The sequence below is a fragment of the Neodiprion lecontei genome, chromosome 2, assembly GCF_021901455.1.
Source record: "Neodiprion lecontei isolate iyNeoLeco1 chromosome 2, iyNeoLeco1.1, whole genome shotgun sequence".
NCBI classification, from domain to species: domain Eukaryota; kingdom Metazoa; phylum Arthropoda; class Insecta; order Hymenoptera; family Diprionidae; genus Neodiprion; species Neodiprion lecontei.
In genome coordinates, this window is record NC_060261.1 from 9,526,167 (window position 1) to 9,541,902 (window position 15,736).

The following is a 15,736-nucleotide window of genomic DNA, read 5'->3' on the forward strand; positions in this document are numbered from 1 at the left end:
ATATGAGGCATTCTACGGAAAACCGACCTACGTACGAACCTAACCAGCAGCGTTTTTTTCTTTTTTGTTTATATTTTTAAGTATGGTTCAGAGTGTGAAAAAAAAAAAAAACGTCTTTCATCGGGTTTTAGATTTTTCGTATCACCGATTATACTTTTACTGCACCCAGAAACACGAAAACCGAATATTCTAACGAATAGATTGGAACCTAATCAATTGGATTTAAATAGTTTTCACGACCGAGATGAAAGTGGGCAAGATTTTGGTTTAGACATTACAAGTGATCGAAACGAGTCATCGAAAAGTGAGAAAAAATGTATAAAATATAAATTTTTACCTTTAGAATACATCTTGGTCTCAAGATTTTCGTTTTTTAACAAAAAATTTATGAAAAAAATTTAACGCCAATCGAAAACGAAAATCGGGTTCTTATATTTTTCGGAGGGGTAAAAATCGAACCCGTGATCCAAAAAAATCTAAAACTTAGTGAAAGATGATTCATTTATACACTCTTAAATACACTTGAAAATAAATAAAATACATACGTAGATCGTTTTGGGGTGGATTGTCTCATATGCGTCTACGTATAATTGCAAAATAATAGGATTCCCTCATCCGCGATAATCGTGCTTTTTCGCAAAACACTAATAATTATTCGAAACGATGAAAAATACTTTTCGATATTTAAGGTTGCCTCAAAGCGCACGACGACGGTTGAATCGTTATTCGATAACCGTCACCTGCCCCTTATCCTTACACCGCAGTTTTGCACTTATTAGCGATCTCACCGATCAAGTTATGCGCTTCGCTTTACCCGAGTGGGATCAATTTTCTCAATAGTCTGCCAGATCGCCGGGTGGACTATAAATTGGCAATAATTAATTGACGTATAATTGGGAGAACTATACGGTATCTCAGGGTATACATTATATAAAATATACCTACAGTGTGTACGGCACTAATTGACCGCCAATTAAAGCGTAAAGGCTGAGGCTCATAAGCGAACTGGTATATAAGAATCGTCTCTGCACGTAGAGCGGTGGAAAAAAAGATGGGGATAATTTGTTCAATTCATTCAGGAGGATATATTTTCAACGTTGAGCTACGCGCATTTACCGTTGAAAGCATTGAATCCGTCTGAGGCACGGTCTGAATTGGCTTCTTCGTCTGGTCGGTTATATATATATATACGCGAGCCCGTGAAAAGCCGACTGACACTGCGGCATCCCCTTTTGATAACGGATTCTCAGGCAATTTTCCTGGAACTGCGACAGTCGCGGATAAACTGCCAAGTTGGCTAAGCAATTTTCTTATCAGCGCGTCATTTCCGGTCGTTTATCTCATGGGTTGTAGTTAGGGGGGAGGGACATTGATTAAAAGCCCATTTTAACTCCGGGAATGCCGGTGCGGAGCCTGCTCCTCTCTCTCTCTCTCTCTCTCATACTCATTTCGTTTCTTTGATTCAATTTACGCGGAAGATAGCGTCAATAAACGCTTGTTCACTCGTGCCGGCAGTGCAGGCGTCTGCTTCTCGCAGGTCAGACTCACCGTCTGCCTCTCCTTCTCCTCTCTTGCCCTTATCCTTCTCGCCTTCGTCCTGCCTTCTCTCACTCACCCCCATCTTATCGCAAGATCAAATAATTCCGGACGCTAACTCTCCGACGCCTTCTTCGAGCCGAATGGTCGCAATCGCTTCCCTTTTGTCGCTTTCGTTTCTTTTTCACTTTCATTGCGACGACTCGACAACAACGGCCATCGCGTCATAATAACTACAACCTCATCGGCATTGATATCGCTTCGCAACAATCGCTCCGCGACGCGTCCTTTTCGCATGGATTATAATGATCCCAGCCGCGTTGTCGAATCAGTGCTACATCTTCCCTTCTTTCATACAACAAAACCACGTACCACAACTATAACTTCGAGTCCTATAAAGTTCTGCGAAACTAGAAATCTGTCCCTTATCTGTTCGGTTTTTACAATTCACAGTCATTTCGAAGAATGAAAATACACAGATTTGATCCGAAGAAAGAACAATTGTTCATTCCTGTAGACGAAATCCATTAATACAGTCAATAATTTTGTAATTTCTAACTTGTATATATATCTTTCACGAGGTATCACATGTCTTGTTTCGATAAAGTATTTTATAATTCGCCATGTCTAACAGCGATAACAATCATGTCAATCGTACAAGGAAAAATCTCAGCAAGCAAATGTATCGGCACAAATTAAACTAGTCAGTAAGTCAAACAAAACATTTACAGTCATTGCGAAAAGAAAATAAATATATTTTGACCAAAATCGACGAAACTTACATAAACACCTGAATAATACAACTCCGCAAAATCCCTTGCATCGTCAAAAATCGACAGCGTAAGTAGCGAGAAATATCTCGCGTGAATAAGAATCACGTACAACGTGCAAAGGCATGAAATTCGAAAAATACTTTGTCAACAAATTTCCATTTTAATAATCTGCAACACGGGGCGAGACTGCGTCTCTCGGCAGATACGCCGCCGCCACGACAGTTGACAAGAGTTTCATATCTCTCGCTCAAAAGTCTCTACCGCGCATTGTCTAAAAGTTGACGACGCCGCGCACCCTCGAAGACGGAAGATAACATCTGGTGCTGCCTCCATCAACAACCTCCGCGTCTTCGTACCGAAGGAAACTCGTCTTCAATTATTCTTGTACTCCTCTCCTCCTCCTCCCCCCCCCCCCCGCCCCCACCCCGCGCCTCACGCCGCCCTTCGAGCCGGCAATTCCCACCCCCGTCAACCCCCGGCGACACTCGCCCGTTTTGCTCGGAACTCGGTGCCGCAGCACCCGGCACCGCGTCTGCACGGTGCGCCCGCCTGTCACGCACTTCTGACGAACACAGAATTTATGGAATTACAAAAGCGGCGGAATTAATTTGCATACATAAAAAATACATCAAACTTTCCCCAGCGGACCGGATCCCTTTCGTAGCACGAATATTAACAGTTTTTTAATACGGAGCCGTGAGCCGGGAGGCTCAAAATCAACCGCGGAAAAATAATTCAATCCCACACGTGTGATACGCGAGAAAGTTTTTTTTTTACTCTTATCTCATATCGTAGTACGATATGTACGGGGAAAGACAAAAAGGATAAAAGAATTCCAAATGGAGTAACGAAAACTCGATCGATATCATACGGCGATCTCACCTCTCAGCACGAGACACGCGATTTATTAGATTTCAATTTGGAAGCTGGCCGCTGAAGATGAAAAAAAAAAAAAAAAAAACGTTCCAAAAACGAAACGATACACGCGAATCGAAAAAGATTAACCGACTTTGGTAATTATTGGATTCCCCGGAGAGAGAGAGAGAGAGAACAACGATAAGCAATATAATTCTTGGAAAATTTTCTCCATTATTTTTATCACACTTTTTTTCTTTGTTGTTCTATACCAAGAACGTTATCGTCGGGATTTTCACAACATTAATTCGAGTAGAATGGGTTTATTTTAAAAACTTGCCCGTACTTTCGACGACGCGGCGGTTTGTCGTATAATATCAACACACACACACACACACACACACACACTATATCTCGCTCTCTTTCGCAAATTATTATAAGCTAGCTCGGTGAAAAAGACATTTCTAAGCAAACTTACCGTCGTATATATGTATATATAATAATACTCGTATACAGTTCTAAGATTGAGGTAAACGTATAGTTGGGTTGAATTCGTTGCAGGGAGGTATAAGGGTTGAAATTTTCATCGAGATAATCGTTACTTCAGCAAGTCGCCTAATAACGGCGAAGTGGTATTAAATTCGAAAGTTCTAATCCTATTAATCAAAATATATTAAAACCGCCCCCGGACTTGTTCACCCTTTTAATAATCTCAGAGCTGAGGCAAGAACCACCGCGGTTCAAAGAGTTCTTCGAGGATAAAGAAGCCTTCACTGAGCTCAGCTCAGGCCGAGGCCTGAGGAACCCGGTGACGAAACGAGAGAGAGAGAGAGAGGGGGGGGGGGGGGGAGTGAGAGAGAGAGAGAAAACGAGAGAAAGAAAGAGAGAGAGGGAGGATCGGCGCGAGGGCTTAGCGAGCTACCCTCCTTTGAAAGCGTCGTATAACTACTTAATTCTCAAAGACACCACCTAGCGGACACCACCTCGCCATTTTGCATGACAAAAGAACCGCAGGAAATTCCAATTCCCGGGTACAATATTCGCGGGAGGTTTTCTTGGCAAAAATCTCGCTACAGCAGCCTTCCTCAGTTCCCGTACCGACACTCGAGATATTGTAGCTCGTTATTTTATTACGTTAGTTCAAACTACTGCGGTACAAAGTTTCGTGATGAAGCTCGTAAGATTTTTCACCCGTTCAACTTTTCACAATATTAAATACCAACGGTTTGGAGACATTTCGAAATCATAGACCCTGAAATTTTGTAATAGCCCTATTTTTTAACTGTTTCAAAAAATTTTGACGTTCCTGAAACTTATAGTTTTTGCAATTAGGAGAATATCAATGCTAGGAACTGAATTTCCAAACATTGATCTACTTCCGATCGAAAATAATGAAGACACAAAGTTTGCCACAAGCTTAATTTTTTTGCCAAATTAAAACTGTTGACAGATTGGAAATTTTGGTTTAATCTCGTTTTCTTACTTCTAAAATTGTCGCACATTATATTTTGCATTATTTATCCGATTGATTCTCACGATTTTGTGTCAAAAGACTTTACCGAATGAAATTATCCATTTAGCACAAAAAATGCGGTATCTTTTTAGCGCTAACTGTCCGGTCACCCGCTTGCTTTGACTTAACGATCGGAGAAGTTTTGATTTTTTATTACGCTTAAACAGAGCTACCGCATGTTTGGAGTAAGAAAGAAGTTAGCATGTATACCCAATTCACAGAAATAAAAAAGCGCGAAACGTAACTCCGTGACTAATTAAAACTGAGTGGAACCAGGGATAAAAATAAAAACAGAGTCCCTGCACCGAGTTAGCGGTTATACAAACACACACACACACACACACAATCACACATAGAATTAAAATGATGCTCTGAAAAGTGTGTTGAATGTGCGAGCATGGTAATAAACAAAATACAAATTACTATACGCGACAAGGGAACTGAGCGCAGTAGAGAGAACGAGCATATCTGCAGCCTTAGGTATACCTAAACCACCCACTGTAAAATAAACAACATTTTCATAATTACATCGAACAAATTCTGGCGAGTGGTCGGCCGCTGAGAGAAGAGATGAGATACACGTACGTATATGAGAAAAACAGAGAGAGAGAGAAAGCGAAGAAAGAAGAGGAAGAGGAAGCCGAAGTAGCCGAAGGAGGACGAGGAGTAAGTACCTCGTGCTACCGCTGCTGCTTCTGGAAGCCGCGCCGTTGTCGTCGGTACACGCAAAGCTGGTGGAGTATTACAAGTTCAAATATAATTTACTAATTACTTTGGGTGCTCAACATCGATGAAAACGTTCGTGAACTCGCAAAGAGACGGTGCCGCCTTGTTGGGTTAGGCAGGACATGTCCGCGGTTATCAGTCGGCAATCGACTCGCCGACGGATGAGTTGGAATTAATTTTCATAAATTTCTTCACCCTCGTCTCAACCGCAAACAAAGCTTTGGGCGGTATTTCAATCCGATGCTTTACATGTACAGGTATATACTTCACTACGCGTTAAAATCATCACAGACGCGTAGAGAATATTTCCGTTCAATTAATCATTGCAAATGTATAATTACAGCGTCATTGTAATGCAATATATCTACAATAATGCAATCCGCCGATAAAGCGGAGCTCTGCAACGGCCAGTAGTAACGTCAGTCGCTAGTCAGACGGCGGTAGCATGCATTGCCCGATAAAATCTTACCTACTATTCTCCCCATGCCCCGCCATATGTTTTATCCCGTAGGTATCATCGTTGTATACGTGAGAATAGGTCATTTTATGAATGTTACTTTAATGAAAGAGTGAGCTGCCCTCAATAAGCCTCTGCAAAAGATTGCTCGGATATCATTATAAATATCGTTATTTCACGATAAACGGTCACATGGAATGAAATCGCGTATAGAAATATTATTTTCTACGAACTATGCAAGATACAAGACGAACGATAAGAATTAATCATTCACTGACTAATTATTATTGAGCGTCCGAAAATCATTCGTTGATACAAATGATTGGCGTAATTTTTATCGTTTACGATAAATGCATCTAAATTTTGAATCATAGATGACGGTTAACACAAATGAACCGAACACGCTACGTGGACAAAATTATCTATACCATGCTGGCATTACTGTTTAATAAAATCTATACAACAATTAAAGTTTAAAACTTATTTAATGACATTTTACCAAAATTCATCCAGATTTAACCATATCAGTTGGAGTAACTGCACTGTGAGATATTCGTGCTGGTACAATAGTTACGTTTATTTTTTTTTCCCCCATGATTTTACGACAGTAAAAACAGACTTTGAACCCTAAATTGATGAAAAACAGTGCCACGAACGAAAGAAAAAACTCCGCTGCAATCGCATAAGCGATCGAACCTGTACGTATAGTCTAATTCAGCTTATAGTCTAATTTTGAGATTGATCGACGTTGTCCCTCGGATATCAAAGACGCGGGTGAAAGAGGTTCAAAGACGATGCTACCACCCCTGCATGGGGTGAGAAGAAAGAGGCGGAGGAGGGTGGCGGGATGCGAGGCGGTGGCACGCAGCGTGTCCGACGCTCCTCCGGGGAGCGATCAATGAGGACACCACGTCGTAGGTTGTGGGGGACGTGGGAGTTTGGGGGGGTGGGGGGGTGAGGAGGCCGCGTCACGTGACCCCATCCGCGGGGAGTCCGCGCAATGCATCACCAACCAGACTCCCCGTCAGCCCCCGCGACGCCCCCGTGACACCGCCATTGCCTCGCGTCCCTCTTCTTTCTCCCCCAAATCCTCCATCCTCCCTGTAACACCGCGCTCGCGATCCTCGCGGCTTGCTAAGCGGAATTGTTGTTGAGCTACACCACGGCAGCGATACCGGCGGCTGGAGGATATACTCCGTTTGGGAATTCCAATATTTCATGTCTTCGGCTCGACTCCGTCTAATTCGAAGACAGTCATGCCTTAATTCAATGGGATTTCAGAAATAAAATGTTCTTAACGGAGAAACAAGACGGAGAGAGATTGATCATCCCACAATATGCACATGTAGCACGGGGAAAGGAAATTATGTAGCAGGCTGTAAGAAAAATACGGCGTGGACTGCTATAGATTACAATCTGATGTTGATGTTGTACTGCACATAATCTGATATCGAATTTTCGTATTGATCGCAACGATTGTTTCGCGTCACATAGTAGTCCACACTGGCCAGTTTTAGTCGATTTTAACACGATCAATCACCACGCGGCAGATTACGTTTACCTGTGTTTTATACCCATTCCCATAGAAACTATAATAAAAAACAACGCTCATATAGCAGCGGGGGCGTTGAATCGGCGACGAGCATAAAAATGCGGACAGAGTGTGTAAGGGGGAGGAAGAGATATATGTTTGAAGGTATTATAACACGCTGAGAGCCGTCCGTTTGCATATTAAAAAGGTTTAAAACTCGGCACCCCGAAAGTGTGTAGTACTTAATATTCTTTCGTACTCCGTGCTGTTTCGCACTGGTTTGTACTTACCCTTTTACACTCGCCATCGTCGGTCACACCGAGGTAAATTATTTTGCAACCAGAATGAGAAAATTTTCTTCGGTTCAAGCAATTGACGACATCTTTTCAATTCTTGCCGTCTTGAAATTGTCAGGCCTGAAACAATAACAGCAAAATTCACTTTGTCAGGTATTTATGGATACATACAAGTTACACATAGATCATTGATGGAGTAGTTTATGCAACTGGCTACAAAAGTTGAAGTAACGACGACCCTTGTCCGCATATAACGAGCAATAACGAATAACGCCGTTCGTTTATACCGCGGTTTATACGACAATAGGGTGAACCGCTCATCCGAAGACATTTCACTTGCCAAGATAAGGTGGATGACGATCAATCCGCAGATCGTAAGTGGTGGACATCGCGGACTATATGACCCACGAGAAAACGAGGATGTAAACGGGTCTTAACGGCCACATTATGATACAAACCCAAAGTCGTGATCCGTGAAGTCGATGGACGTCGTTGCCAGAAGGTGAAGTACATTCAACTCCTTACAATAATCCACCAGACGTGTTGCGTACATCGGATAAAAGAATACCGACATAGACTACTGGGGTGGGATTTATACGCACACCTATGTCCGCTCGTTAAGATCGCGCATGGAACTCGGAAGGTTTCGTTACATATCCGGGTAAGCGTTGGAAGGGGGATAAGCGAGGATGGCGGGCAAGATACAGAAGGATTTCTAGTGGATTTGGGAGGGTGACGGAGGGGCACTCCAAAGAGGAGGTGGGGGGAGGCAGTGAACGAAAGTGGATTTTGGTGGTCGGCAACGACGGAGAAAACCCTTGCGGAGCTCCGTACGAGTGGAAACGCGAGGTGGTCGGCGGTGCTGGGCTTAAGGAAAAGAGGAGGCGCGTGCTAGCTGGATTTATGGGAGTCCGTTATGACGTTGATGTATCACCGCGGCAGAAACGCGTCGTCTGCTTGGCCACGCGAGGAGGGTGGAAGTGGAAAGGAACAGGGAGTGAGAGGTCGAAACCACGACGCGTCGGCCGTCGCGGTCTAGCCGTCCCTGAAGAGGATGAGAGAAGGAAGGAAGCACAGGGCTGAAATCGCGGACGGAGAAGAGAGGAGCTTACGTCTATAAGCCGTGAATATTTGTGTGTGGTCCGTGCGGTCCCTTGACCGCGAGCCTGAATTTCGCACGCCGCAGAACCTTCGGGTTAAGAGGTACCGTCATGCCGTATACATACGCATTCCCACTACTCGTTTCGGTCCAATGGTTACATTTGTACCAATTATTATTCCGACAGGCTTACAACGATTACATCCCAGTTTACAGAGTTGGTTACTAGTACACTTGTATGTATCTCCAACGGTATACGTGGTGACCACCCGGTAAAATGCCCGTCGCCCATTCACCCCACCTCATCCATTCTTCGGTGAGATTAATTTTTCTAATGACATTCAAATCCTCCGAGGGTAAGTCGCGACTTATCGTCGGTCGATAATGTAGGGATCCCTTTTTACCACTTTTCGAACACAGCTTAGACCACAGATCGCCAAACCGTCCCGTCGATCGCGAGCTACGCGAGGAAATTTGAAGTAGATCGTGATCGTGCTCAGGTTGGCTGACCTGAAGTTGAACTACTCAGCTCAGGCCAATGACTCACGAAAACAGATTAACCGATGGACATTTGGTCATCTGCATTCGAATGGCACCTACGATCTACTCACCTCACATTAAAAACACTATTAATGACAAAAAAGAGTGCCATGTTTCTCATGAAACTTAATTAGTCAGATGAAAAAAATGTTGTTCTTACACTTTGTTGGTAAATTTTTTACAATATAAACAATTTTATTCAAGTTTTTGTAATATTTACTAGAAATGTATGTCTACAGGTAATAAATAAATGTGTGATCGAGAAAGAAATATTATTTTTGTTCTGATTTCTTTTGGTAGCTTTACGAACATTACGGTTGCTCAGTGGCTTCAAAGTTTGGCGACCACTGGCTTATACGAAAGACCTGGGTGGATGTGTCAGCCGATATGGACGCGTTTAGTTGCAAGTTTTGAAAAATTCTAATTCAAGAATCAGTCAATTTGGAAGCAATCGCGATATAGCGAACGTTATACAGAGAGAAGAAAAGAGGAAGCGGGAAAAACAGGAAGCTCGAGCCGTGTCCGACAAGCCTTACCGGTAGTTTGGTATAACGTTTGAAAAATTAGAGAAGCATTGAGCAAACGGAGAAAAGGGGTAGTAAAAGCATAAGTCACGCGACTCTGTCACGCGAGTCGCATAAGACTGCGATGCTTGTACCTGTGCGATAGACCAGCCGACCAAGTAGCGAAGTAGCGTTTATGTACCGCAATCTGTAGACGCTCGCGAGGAACTAACTTTATAGTGTAGTTATATCTTACATTAGCCAGGGCAGAGCCGGGCTCGAAGGGTTTACTACTTAGGGCGCCGCCAACCCCGGTGAAATATCGAATCTTCCGGCGAAATACCCGACACCCTGCAGCACCGGCTTGTATGGCCTGACACAGGAGTATAAGACACGCGATCTATTAAATTTGTCGTCACGAGCTGTTTACACCACGGAATATTACAATTGCGACCGTTTAACCCTTTGCGTATTCATAATATCTCAACGCTTGGTGCAGCAGCGACTCGGAATACTCGGATCTCGATGCCGGACGGTGAAATCATGGTACCCATACACGTGTAATGTGTGGGTGAAACCAGTCTAATCGTTATACATCACGCTTCGAATCGGGGGAAGTGAGACAGATCGAGTCACGTTTTACTCAGACCATTTGTAACGGGATTAAATAAATAGGGGTGAAAACATTTGAAGCATATTAATTCTTTTTGCATGAAAAATGAATAGTCGCGTTGAATACCTCGTGCGAAGAGGAAACAAAGTACAAGGATTAATCGGTTTCGGCTTATTGATCCCGATTTAAACCCCGAATGGTGTGGAGTTTTGCGTGAGTCGGACAATAGCGGAGACTTTGAGACGATGTCCAAGCACTGTGTGATTTAGAATGCGATACTGGATTACCGGAATCGTCGGATATGGATAGAGGACACGTACTTACGTGGGTTTAAAGATGGATGTTGAGGGTAAAAACGAGAGGGTGAGTCCCGCGGAGTAATCGCGATGCCTGTCGATCCGCGGAGGCGAGACGTCGCGACAATCGGTGATCACCGACGCGTGGCGAAGGCAATCTGAGGTCCATTTTGTAGTAGAATTTATTTTCCCTTTTCTCCGTTACATGTGTGGAGGAGAAAGCTGGAGAGTGAGAGAATGTATATATCATAGAGCCAGCTAGCCGGCTAACCGGATACCGCTAGAGTGCCGCAATCCCGAAATATGTTTGCGCCGATTCGCCAGCCGGAAGTTCGGCGGGTCGGAGAACCGGGGTGAAATCGAATTCGTATAGGAACCGACGCGACGCGCCGGACGCATAAAATGCTTTGCACGCCCTTTAAATCCCAGACGACTAACCAACCCCTCTCGTACTGCAGAATGCATCGTAGCCACAACCATTACCGAACGGAAAACGTCGATAAGTTTTACCGAGATCTAACTGCGGAACGGGCGCGCGTTTATCCTGTCAACTTTGTCATTATATTCCCAGCTGTGGGACAAATAATTCCGTTTAATGGTTCGAGAGAGGAATTACTGTGTAAGAAAATAATTAGAATAAGTCTGGATGTATTTTTTAACAATTATGTAATATCAAGAAATATTCTTAAAACTATTGAGAAAATTACCAAAATCAGTTAATTTATAGCTTATTATTTTATCATGCCCTATTCTTTGAACTCCAACGAGATAAAGCAATAAGCAGAGTGAAAATAAAGCTTTATTCTGATCCAAAACTTAACTTCTTCATAATAAAAAAAAATATATATATATAATGGAAGTTGCACGGAAGTGGATAAATTACCATTCACGAGTAACGATGAATTATCGTCAAGTTCATGTCTCGTCCTTTGATTTAAGAATTTCAGTCGTTAGGGTGTCTATCTCTTCAGGTATATCATGCCTCTATGGTGTGAAAATAAACTCGATTTGTTCATCAAGTTGACTTTCAATTTTTCATCATTTGATTACTTTGGGAAAAAAATTCTTGCAACCGAATGTTTCAATTGATTTAATCAACCAATTCGGAAGTGCAGAAAAACTGCTACATTCTTTCTCGCTGAACGAAGTCGTCAAATAAGGACAAAACGATTGAATTGGAAGCTGAATTGGAAGTTGTATCGAAAAGTATAAGAGAAAGGAACGAAATATCCAGTGATAGAAGGATGGGCATAGGTAAAAGTGGATCAGACTAAATACTTATAACCCAAACGCTAACATCGCACCAGCAAGACTTCGAAAAGAGAAAATAAATAATAAATCGAGTAAAAGAAATGAAAAGGAAAGAAAAAAAAATGTTCTCTCTTGAGTTTTGTTTCGCGTGTATAACACAAGTTTCGAAATATCTGAGAACGATACGTGTTATATACCTATACCTACACACACTAGAATTCACCGTGTCACAGCAAGGAAAGTATTATCGATATTATCCAAACCTTCCAAGTCTGCGATATAAGCTAGAACAAAGTTTTGGAAACCCGAAAGAAGTCCAGACGACACGTGTTGTGGATGTATGAAGAAGAGCTGACGGGGTGCGTTGAGAAACTGTGAAGAAAGAAAATCAAAAAAAATCACGTAGAAATAAATTGTGAATCGAGTCTTCGTTCGGGGCGTGCAGTGAAATTTGTTGTGAAAATCTCTCCCAGGTTGTCCGGAAGGTAGTCGAACCCGGGTAGAGATACTGATACGAAAACTCCTGAAAGGGGGTGGAGAAAATAGGGGTAAAAGGAGAAAGAGGAGCGGTGAGGAGAGGAGAGGAGAGGAGTGGAGTGGAGAAGAGAGAGGAAACATCGATTGCACGGGGCCCAGGGGCTTGTAACACTGCGGTACGAACAGAGGGATCAGGCGTGCCGATAAACCAAGCGGCCTGGAAAATGCCGGATCACTGGCGCGATGTTTCAGCAAAAACTGTCTCGAAATCGGAGGAAAGCTGAGGGGCTCTGCAGGGCTGGTTTCCCCTCGTTCAACTAACCGTGCAGGAGGTACACTTTACTTTATACACGCCCGCGCGGTTCCCTCCCTCAACCCCCAAACGAATCTGCCGGATTTATGAAGGGCGTAATGCGAATTAAACTAACGTCTGCCTTATGATGCTACAATAAAAGTTACGGGGGGGGGGGGGGGGGGGGACATTAATGCCCACTATAAGGGATGTACAAACGCCACCATGCCGCGTATAACGCGTCCCGCGGATGCGTTACAACTGCGTGCTGAGGGTTGTGTACCTTTATTTTTACACTTTCATTCTTTTCCTCTTTTACTTCAAATGCTCGTCGCGCATACAAACATCTACACAAATCTAATCCTCCTTCGCGAGCATTTTTATAAGGCTTCGAACTGGCCTGCGAACCCCAGGAAACGGGTCTTCCGATTCTATCAACGGTAGAATAGTTTCACTGACAAAGAAAGGGTGATAAAACCATGTGTAAGCTACGAAACTCATCCAAATTAATTATTCTCGTAACTTTTCACCATTCAGAGACAGTTTCCTCCCATCAATTTCAATTGACACTGTTTCCGAGAAATCATAACATGTAGATACCGAACAATAATTTAAACCATGTAATTTGCGTCTGTACCAAACCTTTGGCGATATCTGTGGAATTTTTTTACGAACCAGAGACGGCATGACCGATGAGTATTCATCGGTTCGGTGTGTGGCTTTCGTTGGATACCGACTGACAGTGAATTCCAGAGAGTCGTCTTGTCTGACCTGAAGGGCTTCGACCACTGAATTTATCTTACTGACATATTCGACCCTGTAGATAAGTTACCGACAGCCAGTAAGCGAGATCTCAGTACATTTCCAGTCACTGGATAAGTTATCGATTGACAGTAACGAGAACATGTATCGCCAACTGAAAATGAAATTCGAATTTTGGATTTGATTTGATGGCGAAATGTACAAAATTTCTTTCAAGGTAAAAAACTGAGTTTTTTCATTGTAGGACCTGGTTATTCCACGTCAAAGTTTCACCAAATAATTCCTGCCTTCTATCAAAAGATGGCCAAGGCAAGTTGGAAGCAACGCCTAATGTGGCAGGGTATAAAAGCTCTTGAAAACAGCTGTGTTAACAGATCGATAACCGGGAATGTTATTCAGGCGTTTGTTTAACATACAAGAAAGAAAATAAACTCACACTGTACCAATAGCGCGATAAGTTAATCTGTTTCGATAAGGTGGTGTTCAACTTGCAGTTGAGTTCTATACGCAAGCCGAAGCTACAGACGAACTTTCGACGGTACGTTTTATCCAAAAACTACACTTTACCGCCTTTTAATATCAAGTTGCTTTCCATTCCATACTTACGCTGGCTTATACGCTACTTTGCAGTGAAAATTTTACGGAACCCGGTACTTTAAATACTGCATATTATGCTGACGTAGAAACCGGTGCGTTGGTTCGTCGACAGGCCAGCAGACGCGACGCTTGGCGATATAAAGAACTGCGCGCGCAATCCGTATTTGTATGTATACGTCCATTGGGCGCCAAATTTTAAGCCCAATTTACCGCGTGAAATGTGAAATAGAGATAACGTTCAATGGTTGTCCAACATAAGTGTACTGTTTGCAAAAAGTTTGACAAATGAGTTCAAATGGTTGCAAAAAAAAATTCATAATGGCCACCTCTGACACGCTTGCGATTTCATTTTGGCTCTACAATCGTTTTTAGCTCTTACAAAACAGTTTGTTTATCGTTTTGAGTTAACTTCCGAAGTTCACTCCTACACACGGAAAAATTGATAGTATATTTTCTGTTCCTATCCCCCACTCGTCGTACGAGATAGTGATTTCCGGTTACTTGTGTGTGTGAGTTTCATTCAGAATCGTCGAGTGAAGACAAACAGAGTATCGATGAGTATAGGATACAATAATTCATGTTATTATTGAAATTCCCTCGATTTTACAACTTGTCATACGGATGAAAATTGTTTTTTTTATGAGTTACTTGGATCACCAAAGTGGAAAAAAAAACAATTTCCTTTTACATCGCGTCGTTTATATTTTCTGAGCGTAAAACGCATTCGAGTGAGAAATTTGTAGGTTGCTCCTTCAAGATCAGCCTAATGAACCACACTATATAGTTACTCTTGACTCTTGTCGCTTCGCAATGACAATTACACAAATTCAGCGTTGATTTCCATATGTAACGAGAGTTATAAAGCGTGACGCAACGTCCCGAATTCGTCGACGACTGTACGTACACATCGCAGATGCGTTTGTACGTACATTAACACCTCCATATTATGCATACAAGCCGCAGACACAATATTTGCACAATCTTTAATTATCCAGAGACGTGCAGCAGCCTTAAAATGAAAACAACAGAAAAAGGAGACGAAAAGAAAATACATGTGTGGAAAAGAAGACCAACGTGAAAGTACGCTCGTTGGTAAAAAAAATAATATGCCTTCGGGTATATATACTGAAGAATTATACCTCGATTAGAAAATTAGCTCATGAAATATCTGCTTCACGGAGGGGGGAGGCAAAAAATCGGCGAACGCGTTCCGAGATAATAAGCTGCGTAACGGACTTTAGGATATAAAAATTGTTTAACGAACAAAGTAAAATCCTCGTTTTAACGAAATCGAATTCGAATAGTAACTATTTTTTTTTTTTTTTTTTCGTCTTCCTAACCCGCCGTACATATGTATAGTATAATCCATACTTCGTTCCCCCAAGAAGCCGAGGAAAGCAGCACTCAAATCGACAGGGTAATTTTTTTTATTTTTTTTTTTATCCACTTCTGAGGAGTACAATGTTCTGAAAATTTAACTGCCGTATAGAACAATGTACGTATAATTCATGGAGCTATTATCTACTTGGAATTTTCTTTAAAACTCCGCTGTAAATGTTACCGAGGACCCTTTGACGATGTATCAAAGCATCAAGTTTTAAACGCCTACCTCTTTTTTG

The 15,736-nt window shown here is 42.4% G+C and overlaps 1 protein-coding gene and 1 long non-coding RNA gene across 3 annotated transcripts in view; one reads left to right on the top strand and one right to left on the bottom strand.

Annotated features, from left to right (window-relative positions):
• LOC124292878 overlaps nt 1–7,790 on the bottom strand; it is an 89,488-nt gene extending 81,698 nt beyond the window's left edge. The window contains exon 1 of the long non-coding RNA XR_006902827.1: nt 7,682–7,790. This is a non-coding gene — a long non-coding RNA (uncharacterized LOC124292878). The remainder of the gene's footprint in view (nt 1–7,681) is intronic.
• The window catches only part of LOC107218318 (N-acetylgalactosamine kinase), a 73,872-nt gene that overhangs the window by 36,066 nt on the left and 22,070 nt on the right, over nt 1–15,736 (top strand). Inside the window, exon 1 of one of the 2 annotated variants that reach the window (XM_015656150.2) lies at nt 13,889–14,058. The exons of the other annotated variant lie outside the window; for it this stretch is intronic. The gene's annotated coding sequence lies outside the window, so the exon portion shown is untranslated. Of the gene's footprint in view, nt 1–13,888; nt 14,059–15,736 lie in introns of those variants that run through there. 2 annotated transcript variants of the gene reach the window in all.